The 16,393-nt window shown below is 30.7% G+C and overlaps 1 protein-coding gene across 2 annotated transcripts in view; it reads left to right on the forward strand.

Moving 5' to 3' along the window:
* Positions 1 to 16,393, forward strand: part of puc (puckered) — a 276,245-nt gene that overhangs the window by 70,885 nt on the left and 188,967 nt on the right. The window lies entirely within an intron of this gene.

Here is a 16,393-nt window from a genome sequence, read left to right on the forward strand (position 1 = left end):
ACTAACATATAGTTCAGTATTTATAATGAAAAATTATTAAAATATTGACATTGTAAATTTTAAAATTTTTACTTAAACTTTCTAAAAGCACTTATTGTCTAAAATTTTTCAATAACAATTTATTGATATATTTTAAACTATTAATGGTTGTTAACAAAGGAATTAGTGTAATTTATCTAAATAAAATTATTATCATTAAAATTAATAAGTTGTTGAATCTAACATCAGTTTAAATAAAATATATAATTTTTTTAAATTGAAAAGTATCATATGGTTTATACTTTTTATACAAGTTTATGTTTCCTAGGAGCATTTAGTGTTGTTTTTAAAAATTGTAAGCCAATATTATTTTAAATGTTTCACTGTGTTAACATACTTTAGTCCGTATTCCTCTCTTGTGTAAAAATCAGACGGTTAAGCCTGATTTTGACAAAATCACCTCCTTGCACCACCATTGGTCTAGTAATATTACTGCGCTTCTAACACATGGGTTGTAGCAGTATAGATTTAATTCCCCTTTTCACTTAGTATTTTTTTTTTATCCAATTTAAATTTTTTTAAGTTAGAAAAATACAACAATGTGTAATTAATATAAAAATTACAACACAAATAATTCTCAATTATTTAAAGGGACGCATAAAATAAATAATTAATGCTACGAAAGTTAACTATACCAATGTAAATTGAGCAAACTTTTGTGTAAGTAGAATGGTTCCTAATGTAATGGTCATTAGATTGAAGTTTCAAAAATAAATTTGCAAACTAATTATTGAGAAAGATGAGGATGGTGAATTAAAAAAACTATAACAATTATATATTATTTTTTTTATAAACGTATTAATTAGTAACATATAATTATTTACATATTTTGACTTTTTCATATATAAATCCCATTTATAAATTTTTTATGAAGGAATTTTTTTTTTTTTCTAGTGCTTAAATGGCTTCCAATGTAGTTGTCGGACTTGAAATATCTGAACCAATACCAATTACCGATACGCATTCCAGTTCGTAAATACGGACTTATGCCCTCTACAAATCTTGATATTAAGATCATCTATCATAAATAAGTGATATATTTTTATATATAAAAGCTATTTTAAATGTATAACAAATAGCAGCGGAAGAAGCTCCACCTCTGTCAAGGACCTATCGAGCGGTGAGTCAGCCGCGGCTCAGGCGCTCTGGGACCGTGTTCCTAAATAGTAACAGGGATCAATGTTCACATCATTCGTCCTTGTGGGACCCCTCTGTCTTCTCTATAAGTCATAAATAGTCATTCCAATTAGGGTTTGGGGATCATTTTATAAACATCGAATTCATAACTCTAAAGGCGTTTTAAACATACCTTGATCATGGATACATAACATTATATATAATAATAATGGATACATAACATACTACATTTTTACATAACATAATATTTTTATGAATATAAATATTTACATACATTAGTGATATAATTGATATTTATTTTTTTTTGGCCAAGACTCCCATTGGAGTCCTATACTGCCATATAAATGATATACTTGTGATCATATGTTTATATAGGACTCGACCTAATGCTTGGTTAATATATGAAAAAGAAAAAAAAATCTAGGTCGTAAAGTTCGATTATAATTTTTTTTTATTCTATTATGTTGGAATACCTCCTACATCGCCTAACAAGTATTTTCATGTTCTATTTGGTGATAGCAAAAGAGCAATTAGTGATATAATTTTGAAATTATTACTTCTACATCCCATTGGTCTTATTTTTAGTAAAAAAAATTACTTAACTTGTACATTTTGATTAATTTTTTTTTTCATTTTTCGTAAAGTTATAAATTTATATATATCATTTTAAATTTACTTCGCAAGTCGTTAATTCTTTTGGTTTAGTTTAAGGAATCGTTGGTAAAAGCTTAGGGAGAAACTAGAAGATTGCCCTGTCATCGGTATATATAATTTAATATTGTAATTAATTGTTTAAAATTACTTTGGAACATAGGTCACGACCGGGAAATGTGACAATTATCTGTTTAATCATGGACACAATGGTTACTTGAGTCACGAAAATGACGGAGTACGTTGATGAGTGACGCATACCTTATTTGGGAAGTATTGTTGACCCTTCCTTGTAAACTGGAGTGCAAATCAAGATTATTTATTTTAAGATTAGGACAAAAATCAAATCTTTATTATAATATCATCAACAATTGTAATTAATAAAGTCGCTTATACTGTAATCATAATGCATACAGATGTCGTTCGTAGCTATCAATTAGGCAAAATTTGTGAGGCCTGTTAGTTGCAATCACTTTTCAATAAATTAATTATTTTTAAGTAATGTTTGAAGAAATTCTGAAATGTGATTTTTACTATCCAATTTTCGTCACAAAATATTTCACTTAATATTTTGTTCAATAAATACGGTAACAACATGTTTTGCATTATTTAGTCTGTATGAAAACATATTTAAAGTTGATGGAAAACAAAATTGATGTCAAAGTTGAATTCAAGTGCCTTAAAATGTATGTAATTATGACATTCATTGGGGCAGTTTTTTCCACCTCATAGTTATTCAATAAAAACAAACACGAAGATCCCCAAAATCACTTAAATAAGAATTTTCATAATATACTAACTAGGTAGATTTTTTTTTTTGCATTTTATAAAAAATCATATAAGGAGCTTTTGAGGACGCTAAAAACGGACTTACTTCCGTTTTCTTAAAGAAACTTTTTTCATTTTACTATGTATGAAGCTATTTTTAGTTTTTGTGATTTTGTATACACATGAACTCAATTAATACAATTGACTATACTTTTTTTATTCTATATCCGAAAGCAAACCGATTGGTATATTATGCCCACTAAGCTATAATAGTATATAAAACAATTTAGGTGGACTGACTTAGCAAAATGGGACAAAATATTTTTGATTTAGAAATAAAGTTGATATTCGTTTTTCGTACCCCAAAATACTCTAGTGTACAAATTTTCATAGTAATGAAATAATAAAAAATTTTGTTCGAAATTTTCGCATTATTGGTGATGCTTTTGATTTGTTTTAGGAAATCACGAAAATAGCTATAACACCAACACGACTCCAGTTATCTATACAAAAGGGTTTAGATTTGTCTAGGCTGCCCAAAACGGTACAAATCGAACTTATGTAAACAAGTATTATGAATTGAGTTATAATGTAAAAATTCCTAAAATTATGTGAAATATTTTTTCTCTGCTCCTAGGGGGCATTGGTTAATAAAAAAAAAAGTTTCATTAAAATCAGTGATCCCGGGTATGTCGCCTCCCCTAGTTAATTCAACTACAATTACTCCTAAAATAAGAGACAGAAGGGTCTAAAATTGATATTCCCATATTTTGTACATTTGACAAAGTAGAGAGCAATGTTGTATTAAAATATTGCCATGTTGATAAGGACTAGAGTTACTAGTAGGCCTAAACAAGGGAGAATGGCCCCGAAACGTTGTGTTACAAATTGTAAAATTCCTAACACGGACGATGCCCTTCATAATATCTTAATAGATAAAAAACAATTAATTATTCACTAAATTATTAGTAAACATGATCAAATATTAATTTAATTCATGTATTCATGTATGATCAAAAATTCGTTTCATTCATCAGAGTAAAAGACTGATAATTTTTATAATAGGATTGTAACTATCATTGAAAACTTTATTGGGACGTTTATGTTGAGAAGATTGACCTTAAGGGTTACTTGTCGTTAAAGTAAGAATTAGCTGGCAGCAGGGGTAAGGGTTCGGCTTGTAACGTCCAATTTGCATTCTGCTGATGTTGATGGGCTCTAAACCTCTGAGTCCTGGCAGTAAAGCCGGCTATAGGGAAGGCAAGGCATCCCTTTCACCCTTTGACTTGTATAGACAGCAATCAGATACATGTAGCCACTGTCTGATCAAAGAGCTTTGTCCTGTCCTCCAGGATTAGTGCTTACAGAGTGTCCATGGGAAACGATAAAACATTACAACTCCTGGTAACTTAGCTGGTATTAGGAAGTAGTTATGTCGAGTTACATGCTAATACAATTATCACGCAATACGTCATCGCTATCCAGCCTTCACACTTGTGTTGGCAATAGTTATCGTAATCTGATGTCATTATATTTTTTTTAAACGGAAGGCTGTGAAATACCCAAGGGCATGGATTGGAAAAATTAAATAATAGAACTACGAAATATTGTTTAATAAATGCACTATAAGTTGAATTAAATAGCTCCCAAAGTTTTAAGGTTGTTTTTAAAACCAGAATTTTTGCTAAACATTTTTATGTAGATATATAAGAAGATGGTCAAGGTTGCGGTCAAAACAGAAATAAAAATAGTTTACATTTTTATGTTGAATTTACAATCTTCAATATATGATACCTGATAATCAGCACACTGCTACTAGAGTTATTTTCCATTGTTCATAGTATCCCTGGAACACGCGGAAGGCGAGTCAAGTCAATTCTGTAAAGTCGCTCGGAGCTAGGAAGTTGTAGAGCGACTGCAGAAGTTTTGCAACCTTGAAGTTTGCCAAAACTTCGGCGACTACGTCCAAAACTTCCAGACTTATTTTCCTGGTCAATATTTGATCTAAGTATCTCAAAGATATTAAAAACAATTTATCCCTACGGGCAATGGACCATGTTGAGGAATACACTAAATTTAACTCACATAATGTTCCTGCTAATTATACGTTTATGACGCATTAAGGAAAATTATAAAAGGAAATTTATATCACAATGAAGCAATAGATAATACGTATTATTTATATCTATTTTAATATTTCAAAGAAAAATTAAAACCTTATTTGGTATCCTTCTTACTTGAACGTTTTATTTTTTTATTTAACAAAATATTCCACACGTTTCGGACTGCCCGCCTTTCTTTTGATGTTGATTCTAAACATTGTTACGAATCGGTATTTATCACTGAGTGTACTGTTTTACTAAACATCATTAAAGGTTTATTAAACATCTTGAAAAATAGCCAAAGTTCATTTTCTTTACAACTAAATTAATTATTATTGATTGTTTTGCATAATTTATACCATTATAATTATATCTTGTGCCCCCCTAATTTGTTTTCTGAATCAATATCCTGCAATAGATATTTGATGGATTTTTTGGTGCAGTTTTCCAATTGAATTTTGCCATATTAAACTGCGACTGTAACACATTTATCACTATCCACTACCCACAAAATATTTATATATTGTTTTATATTTCATAATTAATTACCTTTAAAATTATAGATTATAATGATGCATTGTTCATTTAGTACTAATTCATATACCCCACCCGCTCCCTAGTTATAAGCTAATGTTTAATTAAGTTCTTTGTTTCTTTTTCCGTTTATCTTCTTTCCTGATATTTTTCATTTAATCTTTGGATCCATTTTTAATGGTCCGTTTATAAGGACAGTCCGAAACGTCGCGAAGAATATTTTATTAATGTATATGTAGTAAAAAATAAAAGGTGAAGGAAGGAGGTTACTAAATAAATAAAAAAAAAAATCGTTATATTCATTTACTTTCAACTGAGTGTGTAAATATAATTGTAAAAATGTATTAGCAATTGTTTGAAAAAGAAAATCTTAAATGCAGCCGGCGTGTGAGATATACCATTCCGCATAACAAACTACTGGATCCTGAAGTTAACTAGCTCTCTTCTTCAAATGTATATATTTATTATTGTTATTTCTAGAATAATTATGAAACGGAATTGTATATCAAATAATTCCGATAGCAACAAAACTGGGTTTAATTTAGGAGTAACACTCTAGAGCTTGATTTACATGGTTGGGTGTTTTATTATATCTAATACTTGTCTTACTCTTCGTACGGCTAAGTGGTAGGAATTTGCAGAATATTAAACTGTTAGATAACTAATACTTTATAGTATTTTGTTCTAAGGACCTATGCCGCACCAAAGTCAATGCGGGAATGTCAATTTCCATTTCTGGGGGGCTTCAATAAATTAATCAGTTGGGAATAGAACCTATACTAAAACACCTGGACTCTCGTACCTACATGGTCAGCTATTACGTCCTCAACTATCAAGTATCTTCGACTTAATAAACATGCAGTTACTACATGACTTCCTTGACGACATATTGCCCTCTCCCCGGATTCCAAACAAGGACGTTACCCAAACAAGGCCGACCCCCAACACCGCTGACTCAGTTGCTCACTACCGCTAGTCTCTCATTATCCCCCAACCTCCTATCTTTTTACCTCCCAAGGAAGATCGGGTCCTCTCAACTCATAGTTAAAGCTATTCGTAACATATTTGGTATTCTGTCCGGTAGGTTTCCTTATTTGACTAAGCCTCCGTCTATATTTGTCTTTATAGTACTGTCTACGATCTTGGAGTGGAATATCTAACAATAGCATTTAGTTTTTGCTTTTCTTATATTACCAAGCATCTTATTTAAGTCCAATGTGACAAATAGTTGGTTTGTAAATAATATTTAAATATACTTCTTATTCTTCATTAAATAATGCCTTGCTGCTCCAGCAACTGCCTGCAAATTGTTTTTAAAAAAATTAAAAAGTTAATCTTCTTCTGAACCTTGTATAGCCTATGCAATGCTTTTTCTTATAATTTAAAATATCTATGAAGATTTCTAATATTATCTGGTGGGGTTTTCTGAAACAATTTTCCTTGTTAACATGTTCCTTATTTAGAAGTATTAATTATTTGCAAAGTTTTGGAGGCATCACCTCATCCACAGGTGCATACATTTATTGTTTTTAGTGTCTATATTGAAGTAACTAGTGAACTTTAATATAATTAAAAGAAATACCTAACATTGCTGTTTTCCTTTTTATATTATTTTTTTTAACTCTACTAAGTCAAATGTTTTGGGACTCCACTAAACCTTCGAATTCCTCTCATATCCAATTCTTACAATCCAAAATCCTTCGTAAAATTCTCAATGCTCCTTATTTTGTTACTAATAAAACCATCCATAAAGACATAAATGTTCCTTATGTAACCGATCTAGCCCGAACCCGATATCATTCCTTCCATTACAAACTCCCTAACCACCCAAACCCACTAGTTTCTAACCTTGCTTCCTCATCTATTTATGGCAATCCTCCGAGGCGCCTGAAAAGAAGATGGCCTCGTGACCTTATATTGTAAAATGTTTTTAGAGTGCTACTACTGGGTAGTTTCTCTACATGCTGTATCACATCATTATCATTATGTCTTTATGATCAAATTTACTTTTATTTTTTATACAGTTGTAAATATCAATAAATAAAGAAAAAATAAATAAAACTAATAAAGATTATTTATTTGACTTACAAGTGTAGGTTTTATAAGATTTTATTTAAGAAAATTCGTCGACAGATTCGTTTTTAGCATCGTTAAGGATCTTCAAGAGGCCGTACACGTTGCGGGTAGCCTTATAATTTTGTAATTGCTAGAGAACATTTAACTACCAAACGCTATCGAAGGCAGAAGTTAGGTCAAAAAGGAAGAGTATAACATCCTGCATGACCCTGCTTTTTGTGGATCCGTTCAGCCGTGGGTGGCTCGCTCTCGAAAGGATTAGGCTTGTAACCATCATGTTCTCCAACACTTTATTCATTAATGGGAGGAGACACACAGGTGTGATAGTGAAATGATGTTTAAATAGTAAGATGAAATAGTAGTATCGGAAATACTGCTTACTACTTATGTTTCTGTGAGGGTGCTGAATCATTAGTAGAAAAAAAAGGAACAACAGCCGTGACGGGCCCCTGACTATCTGGTGAGTGTCTGTTATGATAGGTGGGGTGATGTCAGAGGACACGTGTGATCGCACGTGTGGATGACGTATCCAGCCAATCAGAAGCCCGATAAGGGAAATGTTTGTGGCTCTGCTGTCCTATCAGTCTTGTCAACGACAGTTAAGGTTTCGGGCATCGCAAAAGGTCCAGTGCTGTTTCAAGTTTAGATTATTGCAATCGTATTCTTTTTTAACTTTTGGTAATTTTATTAAATTTAGACTTTGGTATATACTATAATAATAACATTAAAAGAACCTAATAAAAATAGCATTGGTAACAACATGTTTTATTATATTAAACAAACTTGATTTAGAAAATGTGAAAGTTTAGAGGCCATATTTATTGCTAAAAACATATACAATAAATTTTAAATAAGATGAACAAAACTCAAGCTACAGATATTCTGAAGTTCTGAGTAAATTGGAAATTATCCAGACCGAAAAAATTAAAATATTTAATAAAAATATCAATAAAATCGTAGAAACTATGAATACATAAAAATTATGTATTTAAATAGTTGACCGTATAATTTAAAATATTAAGAAAATGGTAGGGGGGGGGGTCAGAAAGAACAAAATAGTTTTCAACTATTTATTATCCAATATTCCACTTGGTAGATCTTCATGAGTGCTGTTCAAGATGATAGCTAAATAGACTTGGTTTTTGTCTCTTGTACAAAGTGAGGCGAAACATTAGATAATAAATAGTTGAAAACTGTTTTATTCTTTTTAGCCGCAACCCTAACCATCTTCTTCATATTTTAATAATTAAAAATGTTAGAAATGAGATGAATGTTGGTTTAAGTTTACAAATGCAAACATGTTTTTAAATTATTTATTTTAGAAATACAAAATAGAAAATTATTAATTGTATTGATACAAGCGAAAGATTAAATATATTATGCACTACAAATTGATACAAGTTGATAACTATAAATTGAGTCCTAATCTCGTGAAGTTAGGTTTTGATTGTAGGATCTGAGGTAATTGTAGAAAAAGAAAATTATTAAAAATGTTTATTAATGCTATAAGATTATAAATACTTGCAAGGAGGTAACTATATTTTTCAGAAATGTATAGAAAGAAACTGAGATATTAATCGATAATTATATTTGTTTTAAAGATAATTAACTTGTGCAATTGGCCTGCAATAGGAAGAATTTTTTTAAATTAATTGGACAATTTAATTTGAAGGTATGATAGAAGAAATATATTGTTAGCGTAATGAGTGAATTGAAAGTAAAGGTATAAATATTTTAGACGTCTCCTTGATACTATATGGTCTGAGTGCCGAAACGTTAAAGAAAAATAAGGTAAGCTAGAGATAAGGATCAAAGGATATTTGTGTTTTAATCTACGAGTAGATGTTGTATTTATTAAAAATTAAACTCTTTAACACTACAACGCATGAAGTGTCAGGAGTTCAATCTTTTGTGTAGAACTGTAGTTTTTTGAACAACGGTTTATCAATATGATTTTTTTAAGATCACACTCAACCACTAGATGTTTCCTCAATTGAAAATACCCTTTTTATAGAAGCTGGGTAGGTCCCCGAACCCATAGTGTTGTCCCAGGTTTTGTAGTACAGAACCTCACTGAGCCAACCTGCTCATTTTTGAATTTATAAAAGCCAATATTTATTTTATTAATAGCTATAAGTCTGCGTTACGTTTCTTCTTTTTCCATATTGAACCGTACCTCTTCTGTCTAAAGCAGTAATTTTCAACCGGTAGGCCGAGTGAGGGTCTGGACTATATTTTTGTGAGGATTAACTGATAGAATTATCTTTGTTGGTGTTTTTTTGTCAGCTAAAAACTGTAAATTTCTTAAAAAAGAAATTGTATTATAAAAGTGACTCAAAATGGACTTTTAAGCCACCAAGTTTTCGGAGATTTTAAAAGGGACCCTCTTTTCCAAAAGTAGGGGTTGGCCGCACATAGTTTATTGGGATTAGCTGACTTCTATGATTTGGATATTGTTTGTGTTACAGTTCATTTTCTGTCTATAAATTATTGTGTACAGAGAGTATATATAAAACAAGAGATCAAGGAGAAAGAGTATGGAGTTAAATATGGTTAATATTCTATCTATGACTAAAACAAAAAGCAAATTCTTGTAATAACTTTGCTATATATGAAGCTTAGGTGATATAGAGATAAATTTCCGTAATATAATACCCCCAACCCACCCCCTTTGGATGGATATGACAGAGAGAGGTACGGCAGACCGCAGATACCGAACCTTGAGAAGCTGAGGGTGGGTTATCGCATGTTCCACGTCATTAGGTCCTCGGGGGTTGGTCTTCGGGTTGGTGACGTCATGGGGTCATCGTCCCCACGTGCCGTTCTCCCCCCCCCCCCAGGTCGAATCTATTTCCCTCAAATCTGATATTACTCCGACATGCCATTTTATTTGCGGTTTAATTTTCTATTTGTGCCAACTTTATTTTTGCAACTTATCAGCATTATTGAACTTGTTATATTTGAAGTCAGCTATGTTTTCTCGTTAATTTTAAGTATTATTAGGTTTAATTAATTCGATTTGTTGAATTAGCTATGATATTTTGAGCTTATATTAATCGTCTTGGCGAAAGAACTAATAAATAAAACTAAATTCCCTTAGTAAAATTTGTATTGGATCGATATAACTCGTTAGTAATTATACTTATGGTTCCCCACTGGTTTAATTGTTAAGATTAATTTATTAGGACTTCATCTGAACCAGCAACTAACTTATTAACTGTCTTATTAGCCTCACAGTACCCTCCAACTGCAGAAAAAAGTTGTTTTCTTCCATGTCAACATTTATTATATAAACGCTCTTAACATGACTTCTTGTTTGAGATTTAGGGTGAACTTATATTTAGGGAATGTATTGCGAATGTGAAAAATTTCGAATTCTAGTTTTCAACTGAAACACACGTTTTAGGTTCCCTTGAGTCCGACTAACTAATTATCACTACAAGGGCGTAAGCAGAGGGGAGGAAGGAGATCCCCCTAGATTTTTGGACCCAAAGAAAAAAAAAATATATGAACTTATTTGATTGATGATTTCTTTCTGGAAACATGCTAATTGTAAGCTAGCTCTTATTCTGAGTGAAATAGTTTTACACGGATTAAATACCAAATATTCCAAAATAGCTTTTCCTGAACTACACCTCTCATTGTTAGTAGTTGTATTAAAAATGAATAGATATAAAAATAGAAAGAATTCGATAATCGACTGAAGGAAAGAATAAATGTTTTTGCGTTTCCATGGTGGTTACGCCTATAGTCTTACTTTTGGCTTTTGACGTAATAACCATGGAAACACGAGAAAAATTGTAATAGTTTTTTTTTTACATAAGTAATTAGTGAAATTATAGTATGAGGAAGCATTTTCATCGGGAATAGTAAAGAAGTTGTCGTTTTGAAACGAGCAAGGATTAATATCAACTCAAAGTAGGATTTTATGTTGTTTAATGCGGGTACTAGATTTTTTATTTTAGCGTAATATTCATTGGAAGAAATGTATTTTGATTTTTAAAAAACATCTATCAATTCTAATACAAATTTCGAATAATTACCATTCTCATGTTGCAAGATTTAAACATAGTTTCACTTATACAGGAGCTTTCAGTCTTAACTTCCCGTGGGAACGTTGGGAGTCGGGTGATGTGATTCGAAGTCATGATTCTAACATTAGTGCTCCCGTGATTTAATCATTCAACTTCACAGTTAGTAAGTTAAAAGTTATATCACTGTTAATGTGCATGCAAAAAAGTGTTCTTGTTTGCAATATCCGTACGATGTTCGAATATGAATTTAAGCGCGTCAATTAGTTAATCAATCAATTTTTCTATTAAAAGTCAATATGTCCACTTTAGGAGAGTTGTTATTTAAAAATTATTATGGAAAGATATGAAGTAGGTAAGTCAAGTTTGATTTAAAATATTGATTTGTAACGACTATTTTACAAAGGAAAATTTATGTTTTCAAATATACTAAATCTTTTTTTTTTATGTAGATTTTTAATTTGTCAAAAAAACTTAAATTTTTTAGATGTGGAATATTAATTTTCGTTAGGAAATTAAACTGTTTTATAGTATCTTGGACTTTTTTTTATCTGCTGCTTTTAATTTCATATTTATTTATTCATTTTTCATCTCATTGTCAGACATTAAGCTATGAGATTTTATTATATATAATTTATAGTAAAGTAATGTATATGCAATATTTAATTGTGAGATTTATTTTCTTATTTATTTTTTTCTTCTTGTTCTTTAGGATCTTCTTTTTTTTTCTTCTCATTAATTCATTATTACTCCTGCTTGTCAAAATTAATTAATATGTCGTCATTAACTATAAAACTTTGTTTAAATTTTATCTAATTTTAGCCTCAAAACCATCTATTTTTCCAACGTTTCGGCCAATTCAGTCATCCTCAAGGACTATCTATCACAAACAGCTTTTATTATGAATATGGATTTTAACAATTTTAAACAAATACTAATAATTCAAAACCTATCCAAATTATAGTCTCAAAACTTTTATTTCTTTTACACGTCCAACGTTTCGGCCAATTCGGCCATCTTCAGGGACAATCTCAATTCACTATGAAACATATAATTTAACCACTCCAAAAACTTCATACAGGCTATTCTGCCCAGGTCAAAACATTTATATCTAATAAGTCAAATATCCATTAAAAACCACAGTCAAAATTATTTCTCTTTAAACACTATTAATACACTTTTATCACTTTTATAGTGAGTCACGCAATGAATTTAGTTATTAAAACTATATTTTGGCTTAATTTCCTATTCCATTTATTATTACAATTCATATCAAACTTTATACAATATCCAGGAGTAGTGTATACATCAAAAACTGCTTTGTAACGTTAGGATAACGACATAATACAATCCAAATTTGTTTCCCGTCTTCTTAAAACATTATTTAAAATTGGTTCTTTCAAAAATTATTAAACTTTTATATAATTGTTTTATATTACGATGATCACAAGTACTGTATCCCTGTATTGCTGAGTGGGTCTTTGCCAAACCGAGACAATTCCTCCATTCCACTCAATCTTGCTGCATCTACTCTTCAGGTGTCGTCATAGGACTTCTACCTGGTCTGCCTAACTCAGTCGTGGCGATCCATTCTTTTTTTTTTCAATCCACACACCCAAACAGTAGCTTCTTAATTGGTGAGTCACCATCCTTTCCTGAGACACGCCCATCTATCCACACTCTTGAGAAGTTAACGTATTGTGCCTCATCTGGCACTAAGTAAATGTGATACAGCTTTTTATCGTGTTTTGTGAATCCTGGTCACCATCCTTTACAGGACTAAACATTCTTATCACCATTTTCCTCTCAAATAACACCAATCTATTAACATCCGCAAGCGACAAGGGTATAAGTTAGTACTGATCTAATTAATGTTTTATAAATAGAAACGTTTGTGTTTCTCTGAAGCAAATTGTTTCTTAATGAATTTGCCAAACCAAAACAATATCTGAGGTGTAGATAGTTGACCGTAGATTAATGATTGGAGAAGTTTTTCGGGGGGTGCGGTCAGCAAAGAACAACATAAACAAACAAAACCATATTTATTTATTTTATGCCGACGTTTCGACCTGAGTTTCAGGTCTTCATCTGAATAAACAAAACCATATTTATTTATTTTATGCCTACGTTTCGACCTGAGTTTCAGGTCTTCATCGATGAAGACTTGGATTCAGAATCCGTATTTGGACGTTTTGGTAAAATTTCGGAACGTGATATTAGAATCAGTTTTGAATTTTCCTGGTTCAGCGGATAGTGCTTGTAAACAATAAATGCTTTTCAATAGTGACTCACTGCTCAAAAATAAACTTTTATTTTATCGTTATCGGTTTTAGAGCTTGAGGAAATTTTTTTATTTTATTATTTATTATCTAGCTTCCAAGCACTAATCCAATATGGCGGGTAGGCGTGCACTCGCTTATATAAAGTCACTACTCAAGACAGAATGAGCAAACGGTCGATCACTGTTGTCAAATTATAACTTTATAACACTCCACCAAGTGATTGATATTTATGCTAATTTGAGTCTCGAACTCCAATGAGAATGATCCGTATGGGGTTAGTTTATCTCAAGTTTCAGTGGAAATCAGCAGACATTACAGGAAATTTAATTAGATAAAATATTTAGTCAAACCTTTAAGTAAATACCATTAATTAAATAAAAGAATTTCAATAATTTACTTCATTAATACTTTTATTTAATTAAATAATAATAGCTAACAGGATGTTATTTTTTATGAGCTTACTAATTATTTTTTAAATAACTAAAGTAACTAAACTTTTTCCCCAAAAAGTTAAATCAATACGTAAGCGCGCGATGATAAAATATATAAATTTATTTTCAGCATCATCGAAAACATATAAAAGAAATAAACCCTAAGTAAAAATATGTTAACAAACTGGATATCATTTTCATATTAGGGAACCATTACTTGTAATTGTATTACAAATACTTTTAATTCCATAAACTACAGATAATTATATCCACAGACAAAACATCCGACACATAAATATATTTTTAATCTAAAACTTTCTATTCCTTTTCGACAAACAAAATTCAACACTTCCGTTATCAGATTCAACACTCTGCTCGGCTATCGCTTTTCTCAAAACGCTAACAATGGACAAGTCCGAAAACAACCATTGACCATGACCTTCCAACGTCCAAAAACTATTCTAGACCTGTCCAAATACTCGAAAAATAATACCGAATAAGTTGAATATAAAGCCCATTTTTCTCGTCTAATTCAAAACATGGCCGAATCCTTTATAATCTATACAGATGGATCAAAATAAAACCAATCAGCAGCATCATCCTTTGTAACTAATGACTCAACGTACAAAACTAAACTCCACAAACTATGCAACATATTGACTGTCGAACTCAATACAATAGCAGCAGCACTTCACTTCTGTTTGTCTTTGAAGCACAACATAACAATAATTTATTGACTCATTAAGCTCGTTAAAAGGTTTAGATTGTATGTATACAGAGCATCCGAAAATTTCCTGCGTCCATTTTTACTTAAACACTCTACACAATGTGGGTATGTCAGTCACATTTATATGAGTTCCAATCCATGTAGGAATCGCAGGGAATGAACTAGCCGATCACGCTGCAAGAGAAGCGTGAGTGCTTCCGAGAAACATTTTATAGAAAGCAGATTTTTTTTTAATTGTGTTTTATTGGACATGACATATGTGGACGTATTGGTTATGAACAAATAAATAGGTAATTATTCAAATACACAGCATATTTATACCTAGTAATACATGATTTTTTTTTTGTTTTATATTTTTATTCTTTTATTTTTCCTTTCTATACTTTTTTCCCTCAAAATTTTCTCCCTCAAACCAACACATCTTTCTTTTTTCTCCCTCTTTTAAAAACTGGAATAAAATTAAAACATAAAATATAAATCAGAAATATTTTGAATAAAATAACTATATAGATACATAAAAAATTTTTTTTTGCACATAAGTACTATTTAATTAAAATCTTAGAAAAAATTACATAAAATAAAAAAAAATATTTTTTTTTTTAACAGCCATGTATATAAAACATATTATATAAAAATTATTGATAAATACAGTAATAAATAGGTATAAAAATAAGTAAATAAATAGAAACAAATCTTTTTCCACTTATGTTCCCCTTATGTGAGGTAAAGCATTTTTATCTCCTTCAGAAATGAGCAAAACTCTTGAAAAGGAAGTCAAAAACAAATGACAATATTTGTGGCATGAAAGCCCAAGGGGTAAACTGAAAATTATTAAATATGATGTCAAGCCCTGGGGTACCTCCAGTCCCAAATGCCGTAGAGAGGAGGTTGTACTGACTAGGCTGAGAATAGGTCACCCGAAATAATTACTAAATTATATATTCCAAAAAAATCATTAACTTTTAAACATATTTATAACTAATACATGTTTACTCTCCCTAAGTTGACAGAAATAATTTTTAAAAACCTGTCTTGGTGAACTACTGTACATGTAGTTGTGTCCCGCAATTACAAACTGAGCCGAAGTTATTGCAACAACCAATTGTATTCTTGTCTAATCGTTATTTCTTCTTCAACTAGATTAGTAAGAATCTAGCTTAACTTGTCTGAGAAACTACGATAGGTATAGCCAAAGAAAAAATTTAGAAATTTGTTTTTCAGTTCTAATTTCAAAATTATTCTGAAACTATAAGTTATTTAAAATACTGATAAAAACAAAAAAATAAATGTAGCAGAAGGACCAGGACCTATTCGATGTGGGGGATACAAAACTCATACAAAGAATAATGTTCATAAAATGTTCTTGAAATTAATCTGATATAATAACAAAAGTAGTCCCATATTTCAATATATTAAATAGATAAATTCTTGGTTAACTGATAGACTCTCTATGAATCATTCTAGATTAGTGCTATATTGGCTAACTTATCTCTGATTTCAGAAGAAAAATAAATTAGAGCTGATAAGAGAAGCTTAGTCATGCAGTTTTTCTTGATTAGATATATTCTATGGTGTGCGGGTATGGGTATATATATATATACATATATATAATATA

This window comes from Halyomorpha halys, unplaced genomic scaffold, assembly GCF_000696795.3.
Source record: "Halyomorpha halys isolate HHAL.00 unplaced genomic scaffold, Hhal_1.1 Scaffold51.1, whole genome shotgun sequence".
In the NCBI taxonomy this organism is placed as follows: Eukaryota; Metazoa; Arthropoda; class Insecta; order Hemiptera; family Pentatomidae; genus Halyomorpha; species Halyomorpha halys.